Here is an 18,854-nt window from a genome sequence, read left to right on the forward strand (position 1 = left end):
AATGGGAAGACAGTAGCTAACACTCTATATAGAGTTTGCAGCTATACACTAAAGAATTGCAGGATTGCAAATATATGAAAAATATAAAAGCTAAAATCCTAAAACATCAAGGGAATTTTGTGCAGCAGCACTGACACCAGTGCCTGTGTATCAGCAAACAAACTGTGGTGGCAGGGTTACACATACCTGAGGACAGACAAGCAATGGAGCTGGCCAGGATCACCTGTGGGGTCTCTTGCAGCAGTCTGGCTGCAAGGAATCAGCACTGGACATACTGCATATGTGGGCTCACCCAAGCAGCATGCCTTTCTGCAGAGAAATCCCAAAGCAACTTCTTCTCTGTGTTATAGAACCCAAGCACTGTCCCCACAAATGCAGTGGTAATAATATCACCACCTTTTCTCATTACTCATCAGAAAATCCAATAAACAGTACAATGAGGTACTAAGAAAACAGGTATGTGTGCTAATTATGTGTGCTGTTGATGACAGTGTAGAGTTAACTGAGAGAAAATGTTGGAAAGAAAGAAAGAGAAGCATGTGAAAAAGTAATTCTGAAGTCTGAAAAATAAGCAGCACCCTCTGGTACAGTCTGAGATGGATCATTCTGTTAAATTCTCTGAACTTCTGGAGTCTTTATACAGCTGAAGTGGCAACACTGCTGATCCTGAGAGAAAGTGGGGACCACTCTGGCAGCCAGGGATGCAGAGGAACATCTGAAGCTGCTTAGCTTAGCATCCCTGCTTAGCCCCTTCCCCTGAGAGTCAGTAGGTGATGTGTAGAATTCAGCACTAGCTCCCTGTCAGAGCTGCTCAGTGCCTGAGATAGTAACAGTAATGACATGTTGATGCTGTTGTACACTACAATGACACAAAGACTCCAACTTCAGAAGGCTGAGGAAGTGACTCCTTTATTCTCAGGAAGTGTCTCCCCTTTTATACTATTCTACACAGACCAATTCAATTGGTGACAAGAAGACAAACCTCTTCAATCACATTGGTCGGATCAGATGAACAGCAAGAAGAAGCCCCTCCTAGGAAAAATATGTAAACAATTTTTACCATTACAACAACATGTCTCTTGTTTACAGAAAATTTCCTGGGAAAGGAATTTCAGAAAATCAAACATCTCAGGCACAAACCAGGGCTACATCTCACCCTTTTCTGTTTAAAAAAAAGAAACAGAAAAGAAAAATGCAAAGCGTTCAGTGTCTGCTTGTGGACGGACCATCCGAGCGATCACTTGCATCATCTGCATCCGAGTCATCCCTTGAAGATTCCTCTGCTTGATGACTTTCATTTTGGAAGTGGTTTCCAGGTTGCCTGTAAGCCTGATTATGCCTTTGTGATTGCAGGTCAGGATGAACCCACCTGGCAGGTACCCAGCATACCCCAGTATCTGTGGAGATGCGCATACCCACGACCCGAAGCGATAAGGTCATAGGGGCCTTCCCAGTGTTTGGTGCTTAAATTTCATACCCAAACCTTCGCTCAAGGCTGATATGTCCCGTCCAAAGCCTGCAACAAAAGGTGATGATTCAAAATAACAGGAATATTTGAATTCTGTGGCACCGTAAGGTGATTGGTCAGGTACAAAGCTTTTGTCAACTGACTGTGCAGGGTTTCACCCTGCAACCTGTTACCAGGAAAGCTCCAGTAAATGCGTGGTGTGACTGGGGGAATTTCAGATTGCAACCTCTGCTAAAGCCACTGCAAGAAGGACAGCATGTCTACAGCCGTCCTTCAGGTGCCACAGGTCGCGTGCTAACCCTGAATAATGAGATTCATTTCAAAAGAGAAGACTGATCTTCTGACAAGATAGGCCTGTATCTTTATTTTACCAGTATGAACAGAACACACTTTTTTTTATAGGATGAAAATATGCAAAAATACAGACCTGCTTTGATTTATAGTCTGGTCAAGTCTCTGCACAATTACACAACAATGTTGTGTGAACACCTGCAGCCATTATTCTCTAGTTTTGCACATTAGGGCTATTAAGAGTGACAGATCATGCTCCCTGATAATCATTGCATTTACAGCAAATGCAAACATGTTCATCTGATTTTCACAGGGTCGTGCACTGATCTATCCCCTGTATTGTCAGGCTGAAAAATGCAGCTCTTTGTTTCAGATCACTGGGAATTTAGAATCCCAGTAAGGCACAGGTCAACTATATCTGAATTAAAAGCTTTCCTCAGCCACCCTTGAAGCAGCTTTACTATGAGAAAGGAAGGAAAGAAAGAAAGGAGTTGTGGATGAAAATGGATCAAGTGCAGAAAGATTATCTCATTAGAGAACAGGGAAAACCTTGAGGTTCAATACTGTCTGTTGTGAATACCTGGATATCTGCAGACCTGGATGTATTTTCAGTCAGTAAAAGCATACTAAGAAGTATGTGTGTCTGCATATACATAAATATATACATCTATAAATACATACATTTGTATACCTATATATGTAGCCTGCTTAAATCCGGTGCCAGTACAATGAAAAAGTGCATTTTCTAAGGGCCAAATTGTGCAGAAATCCAGAGGTGCAAATTTCTAAAGATAGTAATTAGTTTTATGAGAAAATCTTCAGATTGCTCCTTTCCATGAAATTACAATGCATGTATAAGGAGCTGAGTTTCAGGGTAGTTGCTATCCCAGGCAAAACAAAAGTAGCTTTTTCAGAAGGCAGCTCTCTGCAGTTCATTAATCAGCATCATAGAACAGCCTTCAATGGACCTACAAATATTTGGATCAATGGAACATTTGGCCTGAATTACTTGACACAATGAACAATTTAGAATATTTTATTTCTTGGTTAGGTACTGGTTGTTCTGTACAGAATAGCCAAAGAGCTGATAAAAGAAGTCACAAAAAAGAAAACTCTTGATTAACATAATGTTTTGAAAAAGCACTGTGATTTGGAAAGTCGCAGGATTTGAGACTATCAGAAAATAGATATAAATTTAATAGCTGCAGTAGGAATAATATCTAAAATGCTCAAAAATCTTAACAGCTAGTGAGTTCTGGAATGAGTTCTACAACAAGTTTGCTCATATAGTACTGGCCTGGAGAACTTAAAAATTATCAGGTCCTTAGAGAAATCTTTCAGAAGTTTGGTTTTGGAAGTGTATTGCTGATTGTATATAAGAGGTCATAGGTATTTGCTGCTTTACCTCTGGATGTACAGCTATCCCTGAATACTCATAGTTTATATTTAATTTTAACTTCCCAATTTGTATTCCCAAATAAAATAACTAGTTCAATATAATTATTAAGTTTATTTGCTCTTAAAGGTTTAGGGGTTTTTTTTTAGCTTCTTTGGTACCACCTTCATTTAGGGCAGTACCAAGGTGGTTTGGATTAGAGAAGGCATAGAGTCTGTGGAGAGGAGCCCTGCCAAAGGAAAGGGATGGGATGGAAAACGTACCAAGGATTTTCATCTGCCAACATCATGCTGCAGCCAGTATATCACTTGCACGAATTTCTTTGGGACTCTGTACAAGCTCTGTTTAATCCTGTGCTCCCAGAAGGTAGGAGAGTGGCAGAGAAGCAGCTTGCAGTTATCCCAGGGAAATGTGCTTGTGGTGAACACTCTGCAGAGGGCACACGTTGTCCGAGCCTGGCCTGGCCCGAGGCAATGCAGAGGAAACGCTGAGGTGCAGCCCTGTCCCAGCGTGGCCCTGCCTATGTCCAGCTGCAGCACTGCTCTGTTATGTCCAGTCTTCTTGCTGAAAAGATGCAACTTCTCCTTCACACAAGAGGAGGGAAGACCGTGACATTGTTATTTAGTGGTTGTGGGAGTCACCTGCCAAATGGCCCTTGGGTTCTCATTTCCATATCTGTATCCTATCCAAGGCCTGTTTAAAGAACAAAAAGTACAGAGCAGCCGCCGGTGAGCCTTGCTGCCAATACACGCTGCCTCCTGCTCCCTCTCTGCGGAAATTCCATACGAGACCTCTCTCTCTCTCACCAAGGCCGGCTAAAAGAGGGGCTAACTCACAAGGGCATGAGCTAAGAGCACTGAGCTGAAATCACTGAAAGCTGAAATCACTGAGCTGAAAAATCACTGCTCTGCCCGATGCTGAGAAGCCCCTCTGTCCAGCTGAGGAGCGCCCTGACCCCCCAAGGAGCTGTTTCTAGCGAGACATCCTTTGGGGTGGCTGTGGCTCTCTGGGTCCCAAGCGGTGGACCCCATCCACCAGCTGGCATACCTCTCGTGTTCCCTCTCTCCGGCCTTGTAAACCTTAAATTCCTGTCTGTGCTGTTTAAGTAAGCTGGATGATAGGTGCACCTTGCAGAACTCATCCTTTGGTTAAGACAGGGAGGGAAGCAGGTACAAAGCTCTGCAAGTAAGAGAATGAACTGAATGTAGCCTTCCATTTTTCATTTTCTTCAGTGCCCAGTGTTTGATGAGTTTGACCTGGTGGCCGATCCTCCTTACTTTGTTCTCTTGAAAGATCGCAGAAGAAAGGTGGAATGTCAGGTTTGTTTCCTGGCATGTCAGGCTTCCTTAGCTGTCACTACTCCTTCACTGTCACAGTCACTTCTATTTCCTGCCTGTGGCAGCAGAGCAGTGGGATCTCTGGGTGTCTTCATCTGTGCTGTTTAGGGAATTCCCACATGCTGTGTAGGGAACTGACCTTGCTCCCACCACAGCAATCAGGATTTCACACCAGCAGCATGAATGTGAAATATTTCTGGAATTAATTTCTAAGTTGCTAAGCCCTTTGTTGCACTTCTACTTTTGTTGTCACACAGCAACGTTTTGCTAATCCAAAAGTTACCAGCTGAAATCAGTGTCTAATGTCCCATAGAAATTTTATATATAGCCACAGTGGAACAGTGGAATTTTTTTTTTTTTTTTTTTTTTTTTTGTGGTGGTGGTGGTTTTGTTGTTGTTGTTGTTTTGTTTGTGTTGGGGGGGCTTTTTTGTTTGTTTGTTTGTTTTTGTTGTTGGGGTGTTTTTGTTTGGTTTTTTTTGTTTTGTTTTGTTTTGGTGGGTATTTTTTTTTTTTAAAGCATCCTGAAAATTAACTCAAACTAAGGAAGGAGAAACTATTGCAGGAATTATTAGAGTTATTGCTGCTGCTTTACCTTGGCTTTGGAACATCACAAACCCTGGACAAATGCCCAGATACAATATGATTTATCTAAATAAATTTCTGGTTGGATAAAAGATGTTAATTTAGAAGAACACACGATTTGTCTAAATTTGACACAATCAAATATATCTTGGGTGCAATAAATAAATTATCTGCTTATGCAAGCAAATGTGTGGCAAAAATAATTCGTTCTTACTCTCTGGGAAGCTTTTAGGCCACCTCAACTTTCCTGGACATCTGTTGATTTGCTTATATGCAAATATAAAAGTATTATCTTTATTTTACCTTTCAGGCTGATGGTAAGGATGTTACAGGGGGCCACTGAACCCAGAGGACTCTTCAAACCAGGGATTCCTTTTTGCCCTCGAGTTGCTGAGACCCCGGGGTCTGTCCCTCCCAGTCCCAGGGATGCATCCTGCAGCTGCTCCTGTGCGCAGGGAGGGCCGGCAGCGAGGCTGCGGCTCCTGTGTGTGTTCGAGCTCACCCCCAGGGATGCCCATACCGCGTAGAGTCAGTGGAGGTAACCCAGCCCTGCTGCTCCTCTCCCCGGAGCCGCCTGGGGTTCCCTACAGAAGCCCCACACCCTCAGTCTCAGCTTCACAAGCTCAGTCACATTCACGGACCACCGAACATCGGCGTGGCCTCCACGTCCGTCTGACACCCCTGCCCAGACCTGACCCTCTTACCCGGCCCCTGGGTCTCCTCTAGTCCATGCTATCGTGGCTCAGAGCTCGCTGGCGAGGTTTACGTGCACACCCCCAGGGTTAAACTCTGGGGCACACGGACCTGCAGTCCCTTCCCGCCTGCTGCCACTCACACCTTGTGGCACCCTCACACAGAGCAGAAATCCGCCCCGGGGCAGGGACGGCCGCGGCGGTGGCCCGGGCTGAGCGGCGGGGGAGGATTTAAGGCTCCATCGCCGGGGCCACCCCGCCGCCCCCGCGGTTCCGTCGGTCGGTGCTGCCCGGCGGCCGCGCCAGCCGCGCTCCGGCCCGACCCGAGCCGACCCGAGCCGACCCGGCCCGACCCGAGCCGACCCGGCCCGGCCCGACCCGAGCCGACCCGAGCCGACCCGACCCGACCCGACCCGACCCGACCCGACCCGACCCGACCCGACCCGGCCCGGCCCGGCCCGACCCGACCCGGCCCGACCCGACCCGGCCCGACCCGACCCGGCCCGGCCCGACCCGGCCCGGCGGTCCGGAGCGGCGGCAGAGCCCGCCAGCCCCGCCATGGGCTGCTCCAGCAGCGCCCGCAGCCGCCCGCAGGAGCCGCCGCCGCTGCCGGGTGAGCGGGGCGGGGGAGCGGGGCACGGGGACCCCGCTCTCTGGAGCTCTTTGGGGACGCGGGGCGCGCTGCTCTCACGGTCCGGTCCCGTCCTGCCGCGGGGAAGCGCCGGGCGTGCGCGGCCCGCAGAAACCCGCGGGGGCAGAAGCCCGTCGGGCTTGCCTCGGCTTTTAATTTTGTCAGTGGAGAGACCTGCCCCCCGTAAGTGATGGCTCCGAAACTGGTGTTTCTTGTGAATGAATGCCTAAGTGTCTTCCGCTCCGCAGGCTTTTTGTTTGTTTGTTTGTTTGTTTTCCAGACAGGTCCTGCTGTTGGTCCTTTTGTGTAGTATCTTGCCAGTCTAACGCCCTATCTTTCCGTCTTTAAAAGAATAGTGAACTAGCAGTATTTGACCCCACTATCCTTCCTTTTTCTTACAAAATCCACCCCAACATAGTGTGCAGCGTCGGCAATGTTCCTGTGGCTTTAATTAGCTCAAGTCACAGCTGACTAGTTTTGTGAGAAAGTGTATTTGTAGGATGTTTAATAAGAATATCCTTGCTATTCAGTGAAAGTAAAACAAAACTTTGTTTCTATATTCATCATATTTAGCTCTTTGCTTCAAGGAAGGTTTGGAAACACTTCTGTAAGAACCTGAATGCTGCAGGTACAGGAATTGTCCTCTCCAGAAAGGTATATCTTGAAGGCAGATACAAAAAAGTTGTTTGTATTTAATTTTACGCATTTCTTTCCTATATTCTTCATTATGATCTGTTGCTACTCTGCCTGCAGCACGCATGGGTTTTATACAGGTTTATATTCTCTGTTGTCTTGTGGTGCTGTGGCTTGTGACTGCAGAGAGGAGAGAGCAGGTTGTGTGGGCTGAGTGTTGCCTGTGCCACTGCAGAGCCAGCACACGTCTGCAAACCGAGCAGCCCTGCTGAAAGGAGCAGGAGAAACCTCTGTATGTTGTACCTGCTGTCGTGTTCACCTGGTCAATGTACCAATTCCTCTGCCTTTCCATCCTCCACTGAAACACTGCACAGGAACACTGACAGGCTCAAGGAAACAGCAGAAGTAATTTATTCTGAGTATTATAATTATATTGTATAAAAGCATGTTCATGGCAGGATAGGTCATGAAATATACTAAATACCTACACTAACGTCATCATAAGGATGAAGTGCAGTTGGCAGTTATAGCTGAAAAGATCTTCATTAATTTGGCAATTACTAATCAGATAAGTTAACAATTTTCTAATTTACTTTAATAAGAAAAAGTATTTTGAAAAAAAACTTCTCTAAATAAGTTAATAGAGGAAACTGTATCTCATTTTCTTCCATTGATGTATAACTCACAAAACTTTAAGGCTTTTTCAAAAGGAAAGAAGGCAAAGAGAAAATATTCTAGCCATGGCCCACTTACGGTGTTTTTCTTTCTTTCTCCAGCTGAAATAGTCTACAGCAGGGAAAACAAAAAATTTAAAATTTAAAAATAAAACAAAACTAGGAGGAATCCTAGGAATGCTGACTGCCACATGATGTTCATTTTTCTTGGGGATAAAGGTATTGAAGAGATTACTGAGAGGACTTATTTTTCCATATTAGGGAATTCTTTGCATTTCAGATGAGAGCAGAGGAATGCTTCCAGTGTTTCCAGCAGTGCAGATCTTGTGTTGCATGGCAGTATTTAATAATCCAATGTATATAAAACATTTTGATGGAGAGAGGGCTAGCTGGAAGTTACAGGGCTGATGTTTACAGAAGCTGCAGGAGATTCTTAGTAACAATACATTTGAATTGTTTCTTTTACTACTAACGTGAATTAAACCCTATATAACATGCTACTTTTCATGGTTCATTTGTTTCTGCTTGTAGATTTTAAATGTTCTCTGTCCATCTGGCACTGAGCAAGGTGAAGGCATGAAAAGTGTCCAAAGGGACGAAAAATAAAAATGTGAAAAGATCAAATGTCTGGTCTCTGAGCATACATTGCTTTTTTAATCACTGCTTAGAATAGCTTAAGTTTTAGATTTACTCATTATTATTCTGATTGGGTATCTGTTTCACCTCGAGCTTCATTTTAGGAAAAGGAGTGCTTGGATGACAAGGTGTGATAGAGATCTGGAGAAAGTAATCAGGGAAATATATTTGCTGTTTCTCATAATACAAGAACTGTCACTTGATGAAATGACCAGCAGCAGGCTCAAAACCAGCCAAGATGTGTTTTACCGGGGATGTAAGTGGGCTGCAGCCCTCAATATCATCGCATATATAGGAGACTGAGTGTAAACAGATTGAAAAGGAGCTTGAACAGGTTGACAGAGTAATTCTACTGACAGATGGGTGGGCTGGGGCCCTCTGCCCTTTCCCCTACCCCTCAGCAACTGTCAGAGGCAGGGTCCTGCCCTGGAGGGTCTGTTGGCTGAGACCCGTAGCTGAATTTACCTCCTGTTGTTTGGGTTGCATTATAAATTGCCATACTACTGTGGATTTGGAGGGGTTGGTTGGAACTTAGATGGTTTGACACTTGGGACAAATGAGATTTTACCTGTCTCATAGTCAAAATTGCCTTCTGTCTGTCTCAACAGTCCAGATTCTCAGTTCTTGCTCTTCTTCTGGCTTAGCCATCCTTCCCTGGGTCTGTAGGCACATGCTGGGGAGGTGTTTTGTTGGAATATCTCAAAAGAACTGTAAGGGCAGTTCTTTAAGGGCAGCAGTATTCAAGCAGATGTTTTAAGAGCAGGGTGTACTACTTTTCTTTCCTGTTCATCTATATTCGTATGAACACTGATAGATGTATTCATCTGTGAACAGTATCATATGGTTCTGCTTACTGGCTTTGACACTGCAATCATAATTTTCTCAGAAAATACAGTTTTTCCAGTTTTGTAATTATTATATAAACAGATTTCACACTTGAATTACCAGGGGTTTCATCCTGACATTCTTTAGGAAAAGGTTAAGTACAAGATCCTGTCAAACTGAATTCATTAGAATGTTAGTAAGTCAATCTGATAGGTTGATATAGCTCATTTTGAGACTTCAGCTTTTATCCTTAAATACTTGTCAAAGCAATTTTGTCAGTTCTTTATTCATAAACTTTTTCTGCCAAAACCCATTGCTTTACTAGCCAATAAGTTGATGAGAGATGAAAGAAGCAGAAGTTTTAATTTGTTCGGCTTCCTGTTGCTGAATTTTTTATTAGACAAATCATAGTATGAATGGTAGTTTAATACTGAAAAAGAGAGACAAAGTGGGTTTTGTTTTAAAAAGCAGGCACTGCTCACCCTCTGGGTTCTCAGGGTTTTTATTCAGTCCACCTGAAGGTGCCACCAGAACTTCTCACATGCAGCCCAGGACAGCAGCTTCCTCATACTCATCCTGTGCTTGGTTTGGGGCAGAAAAAGGTGCTTCCTTTTCACCAGCAAACCACCTGCACACTGCAGATTCATAAGGGAAAATGTAATAGAACATAGACTTGCAAACAAGTCTGCTTTCTTAACATAAAAATGTATTGCATGCATCAAATGAAAAGTTTTTTTAATGTAAGAGCAGATTGTCGTCTACTGGATATATGTGGGTATGTGCAGCAGACCTGTGAGGGAGTATTATCTGTAGCCAGGAGGGAGCTCTTTGACAAGTAGTGCTTGTGTAGTTCACTGTGGGTTTAGTTGTCATCCAGCTTATGTGGCCATTGGCCAATTATCTGTAATTCTCTTTTTCCTTTCCTTGCCCTACTGTAACTAAAAGCATCATCAGGTGCAAACACCCAGACTGCAGATGACCCTGACACTTTAGCGGACCAAACGCAGTTGGACCCAGCGGAGTGTGTGAGCCTTGCCTCTGAGGAGACCAACCCGGGTGAGCAGCTGCCAGGAGAGGAGGCTTCAGCCACGACCCTGGACGTGGAGGGGAAGACAGAGTCGGTCAGTAAAAGGGAGGAGCCAGAGGGCACCGAGCCCCTGCCTGCAGGAGACGAGGAGAGCTCTGAGCTGCCCTCTGTGTGGCGAGAGGAGAGCAGGGGCCCTTCGCCACCAGCACCAGAAGATGCTGGGGCACCATCTCCAGGACCAGCAGAGGACAGTGGGCTGGCAGAGGGCAGTGACAGCTCTGCAGTGGAAGTCATCGAGAAAGTGCATACTGCTGAAGAGGACCACCTCATTGAGGGTAATATTTGTGCTTTCATAAATTCAGGAGACCAAAATTTGCCTCCAGGGAATTCTGCGTGGGTCCTTCTGGCCTTACTAAGCGCCTCAAATGAGCTTCTGGAGTCAGAATTTGGTCCAGGGTGTCTGTACAATGTGAGGCATAGAAGAATGTGGCTGGGGAAGCCTCGGATTTACAAGTCCAAGCTGTAATAAATTTAATCAGCATTTCCACCTCTGCTCTTTCATTTCATGTCCTTTTTGTTCTTAGCAGGTAGAATGTCCCACCATTCCCCTCATTTAAAACATAGTGTCTCTGGGTAGGTCAGACACATTCCTTGATTTTGCACAGCCCAAAGGCTCCATTGCTTAGTCACATGTATTAATTATAAACCAACTGTCCTTGTACACATAAAGCTGGAGGGTGCATGCTTGGATATAGAAGAAAAAGCATCTCTTTGATGCACACTTGGCATGTCCAGTCTGTCCTCGGCTACAAGACAAGGAAAATAAAAATAGTAGTGGAGAGACATGGGCTGTCTTTCCACAGATACTTGGAGATGACTGGGTGGGCAGAGAGGCTGTGTGAGGAAGCAGTGCTGTCTGAGGTGATGGGTATTTCCATGTGCTGTGGAGGGACCTTTGGCAGGAGGTGTTCTCCTTCCTGGAAATTGCAGGCTATGTTTGTCTTTGGGTTAGTGTCCAGAGGACATGGACTGGACTGCACATGCAGAAGATGGACACTTCACAGGAGGAACCAAATTTCTCCTAAATGGTACGAAGTAGTTCTGTAAGGAATCAGATAGGTCCTGGAGTACCTCTTCAGGGAATGAGCAAGTGAAGCACATGAGGAGTATTTCTCTACAGGTAGACATCCTCACTCCACTTTTGCCTTGAAGAAGTGTGAGGTGCAGAAGGACTGATCCGTGTGAAGTCCAGAGCCAGTTACACACACTGCCACTAATCCTGTGGCTTTGTGCTGCATATCTCTGAACTGACTATATGAATCTCATTCTTTGCATCCCAGTAGCTGAGCATGGTTGTTGGACTGCTTTGAACTCTTCTGTGTTTCTTCACAAAAGAATTTTGTCCTCTACATAAAATGGGCATCTATCCTTTGGAATAAAGCCTTGTTTTATGTAAGCAGTAAATGACAGGTTGCTCACCTGTTAAACACACATCCTGCCCAGCTGCAAACTCCAATTTCATTATTCACCAGTTCTAAGGCTCAAGGCAGTGCCAGAGGCACAGCAGCACGCCCTGGACCTTGTGCTGTCACCTCTCGTCAGTGGAAACACGTTTACAGTTGTCTGGTTGGCTGAAGATGAGTTGTGGGGCTTTTAGCATCAAGTGATGCATGAAGGGCAAGTGAATGAAGCTTGTGGGGAGAAGTTTTGCTCTTATTGCTTCCAAGGTAGAAGTAATACCTTATGCATTCTCTTACCAGAGGCATCTAATGAAGAAGGGATTTTCTATTTTTATGCTATGGTACATATGATACTTAGCATTTGTTTTACTTTCCTTTATGCTTCTGTAGCCATGGGAGGAAATGAGTTAGGCAGCAGCTTCCCAGGGAAAGCAGGGTTTCAGCCAGACTTGCATGTTACCATGTTTTCTATTTTGTTCCAATTGCAAATAAACTGCACATCTATGAAATAAAATCCAGGAAAAATTACTTGAATAGAAATAGTACTCAGGATTTCCTTTGGATACAACATGAAGGGAATTTTGTGAAAGCATTAGGAGAACTTCATGGGCATGAGGTAACCATATAGCTGGATGATGAAAAGTGTTTGGGTTCATCTTGTTTGTTCTCTGTGGGTTCATTCAGAGGGTACCTTGGCATTGGAGAGCTGACAAAGCAAAATCAGCTTCACAGAAAGGAGCTGGGGCACTTGGTGCATTTTCTTAGTGGATCCTAATTTGGTCTCCATGGTTACCATTCCCAGGTGAGACGGGAGAACAGGTGGAAACTGAGCTGCTCAGTGAGACAGTAAGTGAAGGGCCTGAAACAAAAGAAGAAGAAACAGGAGAACCTGTGGATAGTGCAGCAGCGACAGAGATCGGTATGTTGACAGAGGAGGGAAGGACCACATGGGTTATTGTTTAACAGACAGCAAAGACTGTGCTATCCTTAATGAGCACACTTTGTTATTCCCCTGTTGGTATACAGCTACTTTCTGCATTTTTACACAAGAGAGTCAACAATACTTTACATTAAAAGACATTTTTGGAAGCAACCAATTAGTAGTCATGCTTTTTACATGGGTCATCCTTATATAACACATGAGCCTTACCAGTGATAACTTTTTCCTCATTGGGAAGAATGACAGACTGCAACATGCAGTCTTGGAAAATAAAAACCTTTGTTAAAATCACAACTCTGCTCATTATTATTTGCAGGCTTGTTTTTGTAAGCTGTGCTTTAATGCTGCTTTGTGATTTCTATTCTATGCCAGCCATTTTAGATCCCTTTGTTCTCCTTATCAGCTGAAATCAGCAGTGTGGTGCTGTGATGAAAGCACATTGCACAGCCTAATCAGTCACATGGTGGAAAGGAAAAGTCACAGGCCAAATCAAGTTCCTCTGGAAAACTGTCACACCAGTGAAGAGAAAAATTCAAGGGGATAAGATTATCCCTCTGGCAGACTTTGAGATTATGGCCAAAATTCTGTCACCACAGTCTGACCACAGAAGTTATTTCTTCTTCTTCCTCTACGTTCACTAAGAACCTCACACTTGAGTCTATCATGTAAGGTGTTCACATGTGCCAGAAGGCAGAATTAGAATCATAGAATCATTTTGGTTGGAAAAGATCTCTAGGATCATTGAGTCCAACTGTTAACTCAGTGCTGTCAGGTCCATCACTAAATTCTGTCCCTAAGTGATGCATCCATACGTTTTTGAACACCTCCAGGGATGGTGATTCCACCACCACAGGTTACCCTACGGTATTGCTGGAATGTGGAAAAGGATGAGCAGGCAATGCAGACAACTCCTCCTTTCCATCAGCAAACGTTATTGCAATAGCTGGAATCACCTTCTCCCTCTCCCCTCCCTCCCTCCTAATCACTGGACTTAGTCATGCTCAAAATCTCTCTGGGCTAGCAAGTATTTCTGTAATTAAGAGAACAGCTTCAGATGGTAGCTACCTTGACCTGTGTCTTTCATGACTTCCAAAGGACCCTCTTGCACCTGGGGTGAGCAGTCTTTGGTTCCTTCCCAATGCTAGTATGTGTCACAACCTTAGGGCAAGCCAGAGTGTTGCACTGCTGCTTCTGCTTCTACTAGAGGGCAAAGGGAAATGGTTTTCAGCATAAGCACTGCAGTCTGTAAGACAAGTATGGTGGTAGTCAAGCAGTTTGGTCAAGGCTTATGTGCCCTTATGACCTTGTGATTACTCAAGTAGAATTAGATCAGCAGTGATTAAAAAAAAAAAAAGGCTCACCTCCCTTTAATTTTCATGTTTGACAGTTGCTCATCTTTACAGATTGTTACTTTTTAAGCTAGCCTATGAAGACAAGTAGTTGTCGGCCATTGACAACTGGTCCTTTGCAGGATCTTTAAATTTATGCCAGATAGCTTTGCCTATGAAGTCAAAGCAAGTTAAATCAATCAACTTGATTTTAATGTCTTCAAATTATGTCTTTTTTAAAAGCTCCTACGCTTTTACAAAAAATAATCTCTCTGTGCTGTGAATTCAGCAAAGCATTTAACTTGATTCTAGGAAACCTCAAAGAATATCTACCTGCTCCTGAAGAGTAACAGAATCATAGAAAGGCTTGGGTTGGAACAGATGTTAAAGATCACCTAGTTTCAACCCTCCTGCCATGAGCAGGGATGCCACCCATTAGATCAGGTTGGTCAGGGCTCCATCCAACTTGGCCTTGAACATTTCCAGAAATTTCACTTAGTGATGGTTATAGCTTTATTGAAATTCTTCCTGCATTTGCCTGCTTTGACAGTATTCTCCCCAACAGTTTTGTTAGGGAGCAGAAGGAGCAGCTCTGCTTCTATGTCTGTAATGCACTTCAGATGATGGGAGTGCACTGACACAGCTCAGAGAACAGCTGCAGGCAAGAGGAGCAAACAATGCTAAGAACGAAATAGTGACCATTTAAACCTGGGATTCAGTTGTGTAAGGGAGAAATTCTTCCATCTTGAAAGGATATTGAAGAAATAAAGCAAGATTCTGGGCAGGAAAGCAAGACTGCTTAAGGGAATGGAAAAAATCTTACTTTGAGAGACATCAAAAACATTCACAGCTTTGTCCCTACGAGGGTATGACTAAGAGGATAGAAGCTGATACTAGTTAAAAAAAAATAAAATAGGGCTCTAAAGGTAGCTGATGTCCACCTAAGAACAAAAGAATACTCAGTGACATGTTAAGTGTGTTGAATTTGAAAGCATTAAAAGGAGTTGGCTTTTTTCATGTTATATTAACAATCTCGTTAGTCGCAGAGAATCACTGCAGTTGGATGTCTTTCACTGGTCACCTTCATTCCCAAGCAAATTTCCCACCTTTCCTGTGTTCCCTACCCACCCTCATGGAACACTACAATTCAGTGAGGAAGTCCCACATTCTCATGTTCCCTACCCTTGCAGAGTCTTCTTGCTGGGAAAGAAGTACTTTGAGCTGGGATGGCCAGACACTGTGATTTCAGCCAACCATCCCCTTTGGCTCTATCTTTTAGCTATCAAGTGAGCCCCAGAGCTTCTCAGCTGCTGATGGCCAACAGTAGCTTCACGAGCTGGACACAGTTCCATACTTTGTCATGGAATAGCTGAGGTAGAAAAATACCTCTGGAGCTTGTCTAGTCCTGCTCAAAGCAGGAACATGTTGTCCTATTGGGTTTTGAATCCTCAGGAGTGAAGACTCCATCAATTGCGGGTAGCCTATTCCCATAACTTAAACTGTCTTTAGAGAAAAAAAACCAAACAAACAAATCTTGTATTTAAAGGTAATACCCTGTACTTCAATTTATGCCCTTTGTCTCTTGTCCTTATTTAGGGTTTACTGTCCATGAAATGCCTGCCTCTATGTCAAATCTGACTGGAATGATGTAGTGATTTCAAAAGTTGTTAGGAGAAAAGGCAGCAGGGTGAGGAGGAGCTCGAGACTGTTGCAGTGACACACAGAGGCGATGTTAATGTCTGTAACAGGAAGACTGTGTATCAACGGGATGGGGGAAGAGGAAGCAGAACCAGTGGTTGCTTTTAGGTCAACACAGAACATTCTTACAGATGTGGGAGAAGAGCAGATATCCCCTTCATCCTGTGATACTTCCAGGGAACTTCCACTTTGAGTTCCTGTCAGATTTAATGAATATCAAGTTATACCTTTAATTAATTGCTAAATTATTTTTTTCCATGTGTTTCAGAGACAGCTAATAACAAGGAATAGAAGTTATATCTCAATGAACATCATCTTCTTGGGCCTGCACTTCTGTTCACATGAATATTTTTTAATTTTATTGGGTTGAGAAAATAGAAAGGCCTTTATGGATTGAGCCGCAAGCTACACACACTTGAATAGGAGGCATTGGAAAAAGTTTTATATAATACAGATTTTTTGAAGTCAAGCTGCCAAGACTTCAAGAGTTTGAAATATCCAAACTTTCATCTCCCTGCCAGAGTGCCTTCTATATATACTAGCACAATTTTTCAACAGGAGTATCATCATTTCTTTTTCAATTAGGAGTTTTTCCCAGGTTCAGATAACTTACTTCAACTCATTGAAACCTTCAACCAATATTATATAGGATAAAGAACAGAGTGTAGCTTTTTTTTTTTTTTCTTTAAATGATTGTATGTAGGCAGTTCCTCTGAGTGCCTGGACTACCAATGTAGGCAGCTGCTGAAGTGTACAGCATGTAGGGGACTGGGAGAGGAAAGTGCCCATTTACCAAGCTCTAACTAAATGCAGAGGTGAGTTTTCCAGAAAAGAGAAGATAACAGAGCACAGTGTCCAGAATCCATTTGTGTGCTGCTCACTCCCCATTTTTAAACTCAAAGTTTTGAAGGGATTGTAGTACAATATATAACTTCTGCAGAGAGAGGGAGAAAAGAGCATTTTTAACTGAGTGGGATGTTTTAGTTGTATAAATCCTAGAAGAAAACTTCATAGCTGTTAACATTCATGGTCAATAATAACCTGTCTTTAGCTGTGTAGCTTTCTTCATATGCATTTGTGGCTTCTAAAATGGATTTCTAAGAGATAAAACACAAACATATCTAAGAGACAAATATAAGACTGTTCCCAAAGAAAAGGTTATCTAGTTTATTTCCCTGGAGTGCTGTCATCCTGGAGAAATATGCTATCAGGGACTGTCTGGGTTATTTTCCAAAATGCTAAACCATCATTTTGGAGATGAAGCTGAAGAGCAGTACTTTCAAACAAATTTCCTGTGAAAACAGGCCCTGGATATGACTTCTGTTTTGGGTCAGATAAAGACTAGAAATTTGTTCTGATGGTGAATGTTGCAGGATCACAGACTCAATGAGGTTGGAAAACACCTCTAAGTTACTTAAGTCTAAATGTTGACTGAAGACCACCTTGTCAACTAGATCATGGCAGTAAGTGCCACATCCAGTCATTTCTCATCCAGGGATGGTGACTCCACCAGCTCTCTGAGCAATTCATTCCAATATTTAACAACTCTTTCTGTGAGGAAATTCCTCCTAATGTTCAGCCTGAACCTCTGCTGGCACAGTTTGAGGCTGTGTCCTGTGCAAAGGGATTATACATAATGCAGTGCTGGGGACTGTGGTTATAAGATTCTCTGCCATAAGGATGTAGACATGGAGAAAGAAGTCAGTTACCTAAAAATGGCAAGCACAGTATTGCTCTTTTATTGGCTGTATGGTACAAAAGGACTTAACAAAAATCCTAAGTGTCACCAGCAAATTATACAAATCCCCTCTAAGAGATAATTTCATACTGCATGTACATGTTTGACTCCAGCTGATTCTGGTTGGTATTAAATAATCTAATTGATATCCTTGGTGTATTAACCTTTTGTATAAGCTGATAGTTCTTGGCTGTATCACTAAATCTAAGGTTTTCTGCTTAGCAGCATTCTTATGAACTTGTCAGCTTCATTTAATGTCAACTTCCTGTAGGCAACAATATAAACTTTTAGAACCCAAAAGCATACTTTTTAGGGATTTTTTCCTAAGTAGATGTCACTTTTAATTTATTTTTTAGCTTTTCTCGCCTTCTGTAATAGAGAAGCTAAAACGAGCTCCTTGTTCTATTAATAAATCTATTGACATTAAAGTGAGCATTGAAAATTCAAACAGAAGTAGTTGAAGTTTTTATCCACATATTCAAACCATTCCATGAAAAGAAGCCTTGAGAAACAACACCATGAACTTTTGAGAGCTGAGGAGTGGGGAGGCAGATACTGAGCAGAATGAGAACAGCTCAAAGTGACACAGGACTGGGCTGAGTGTACAGCCATGTTCCAGGATGCCCCTTGCATCTTCAGCTGCATCTCATGGCATTTCCTCTTGTGAGCTGGGAATTCAGTTCAGCCATCAGCACATGTCCCAGCACAGCCCAACTCCAAAACACAGGAGATTAAATCAGCAGAGACAGGCTGACTACTAGCAAGATCATGAATTGCAGTCTGGCAAGCATGAAACTATTTTTAAGCAAAAACCAACAAGAGCTCTGTGACAGAGATCAGTAGTATTCATAGCAACAGAGGAGACTGCACTTGGAAATAAAGTGTGAAGATACAAGGGAGTCAAAATGACCTGCTCACCTCAGACTCACTCTTTCTACCACTGTTGCGACAAGGAAAACAGGTGACTATGTATGTTCTTCCTCACTGTTCAGCTTCTTCAGGCCATTAAGCAATGCAGATGAAAACAAGAGGAATATAAACCAGTCAGTGGCTCAACAGTAGCAGTCTTTCTCAATCATCTTCATCCTTACATATTCTATAATCACAACAGGTGATTTTCTTTTTCTAATGAGGAAATGTGCTTGATACTATGTTAAACATGAAAAGTTAAATCACTTAAATTATCAAAATGCGCCTGATAGAAATATGCTGAACACTCCTGCCCTGAGAAAGAAGATGTCCCTACCATGCAAATGTCATTGAGATCTAGTATTCATGGTCTGGGAGCTACCAAAGCATATACTATGGATAAAGGGCCAGTGCCTGCAGTTATTTGCCTCTGCAAATCTGGGACTGCACAGAAGTTGCAGGGAGCAGAACTTGGTCTGTCAAAGAACTTTCTCATGTTAAAGGCTGGGAAAAGGATATGCAATATTTGTTTTTACAGGATACACCTCCAGATCTTAAGCAACATAATTTTTTTTATACAGTCAAGCA

The sequence above is a fragment of the Sylvia atricapilla genome, chromosome 1, assembly GCF_009819655.1.
Source record: "Sylvia atricapilla isolate bSylAtr1 chromosome 1, bSylAtr1.pri, whole genome shotgun sequence".
NCBI classification, from domain to species: Eukaryota; Metazoa; Chordata; class Aves; order Passeriformes; family Sylviidae; genus Sylvia; species Sylvia atricapilla.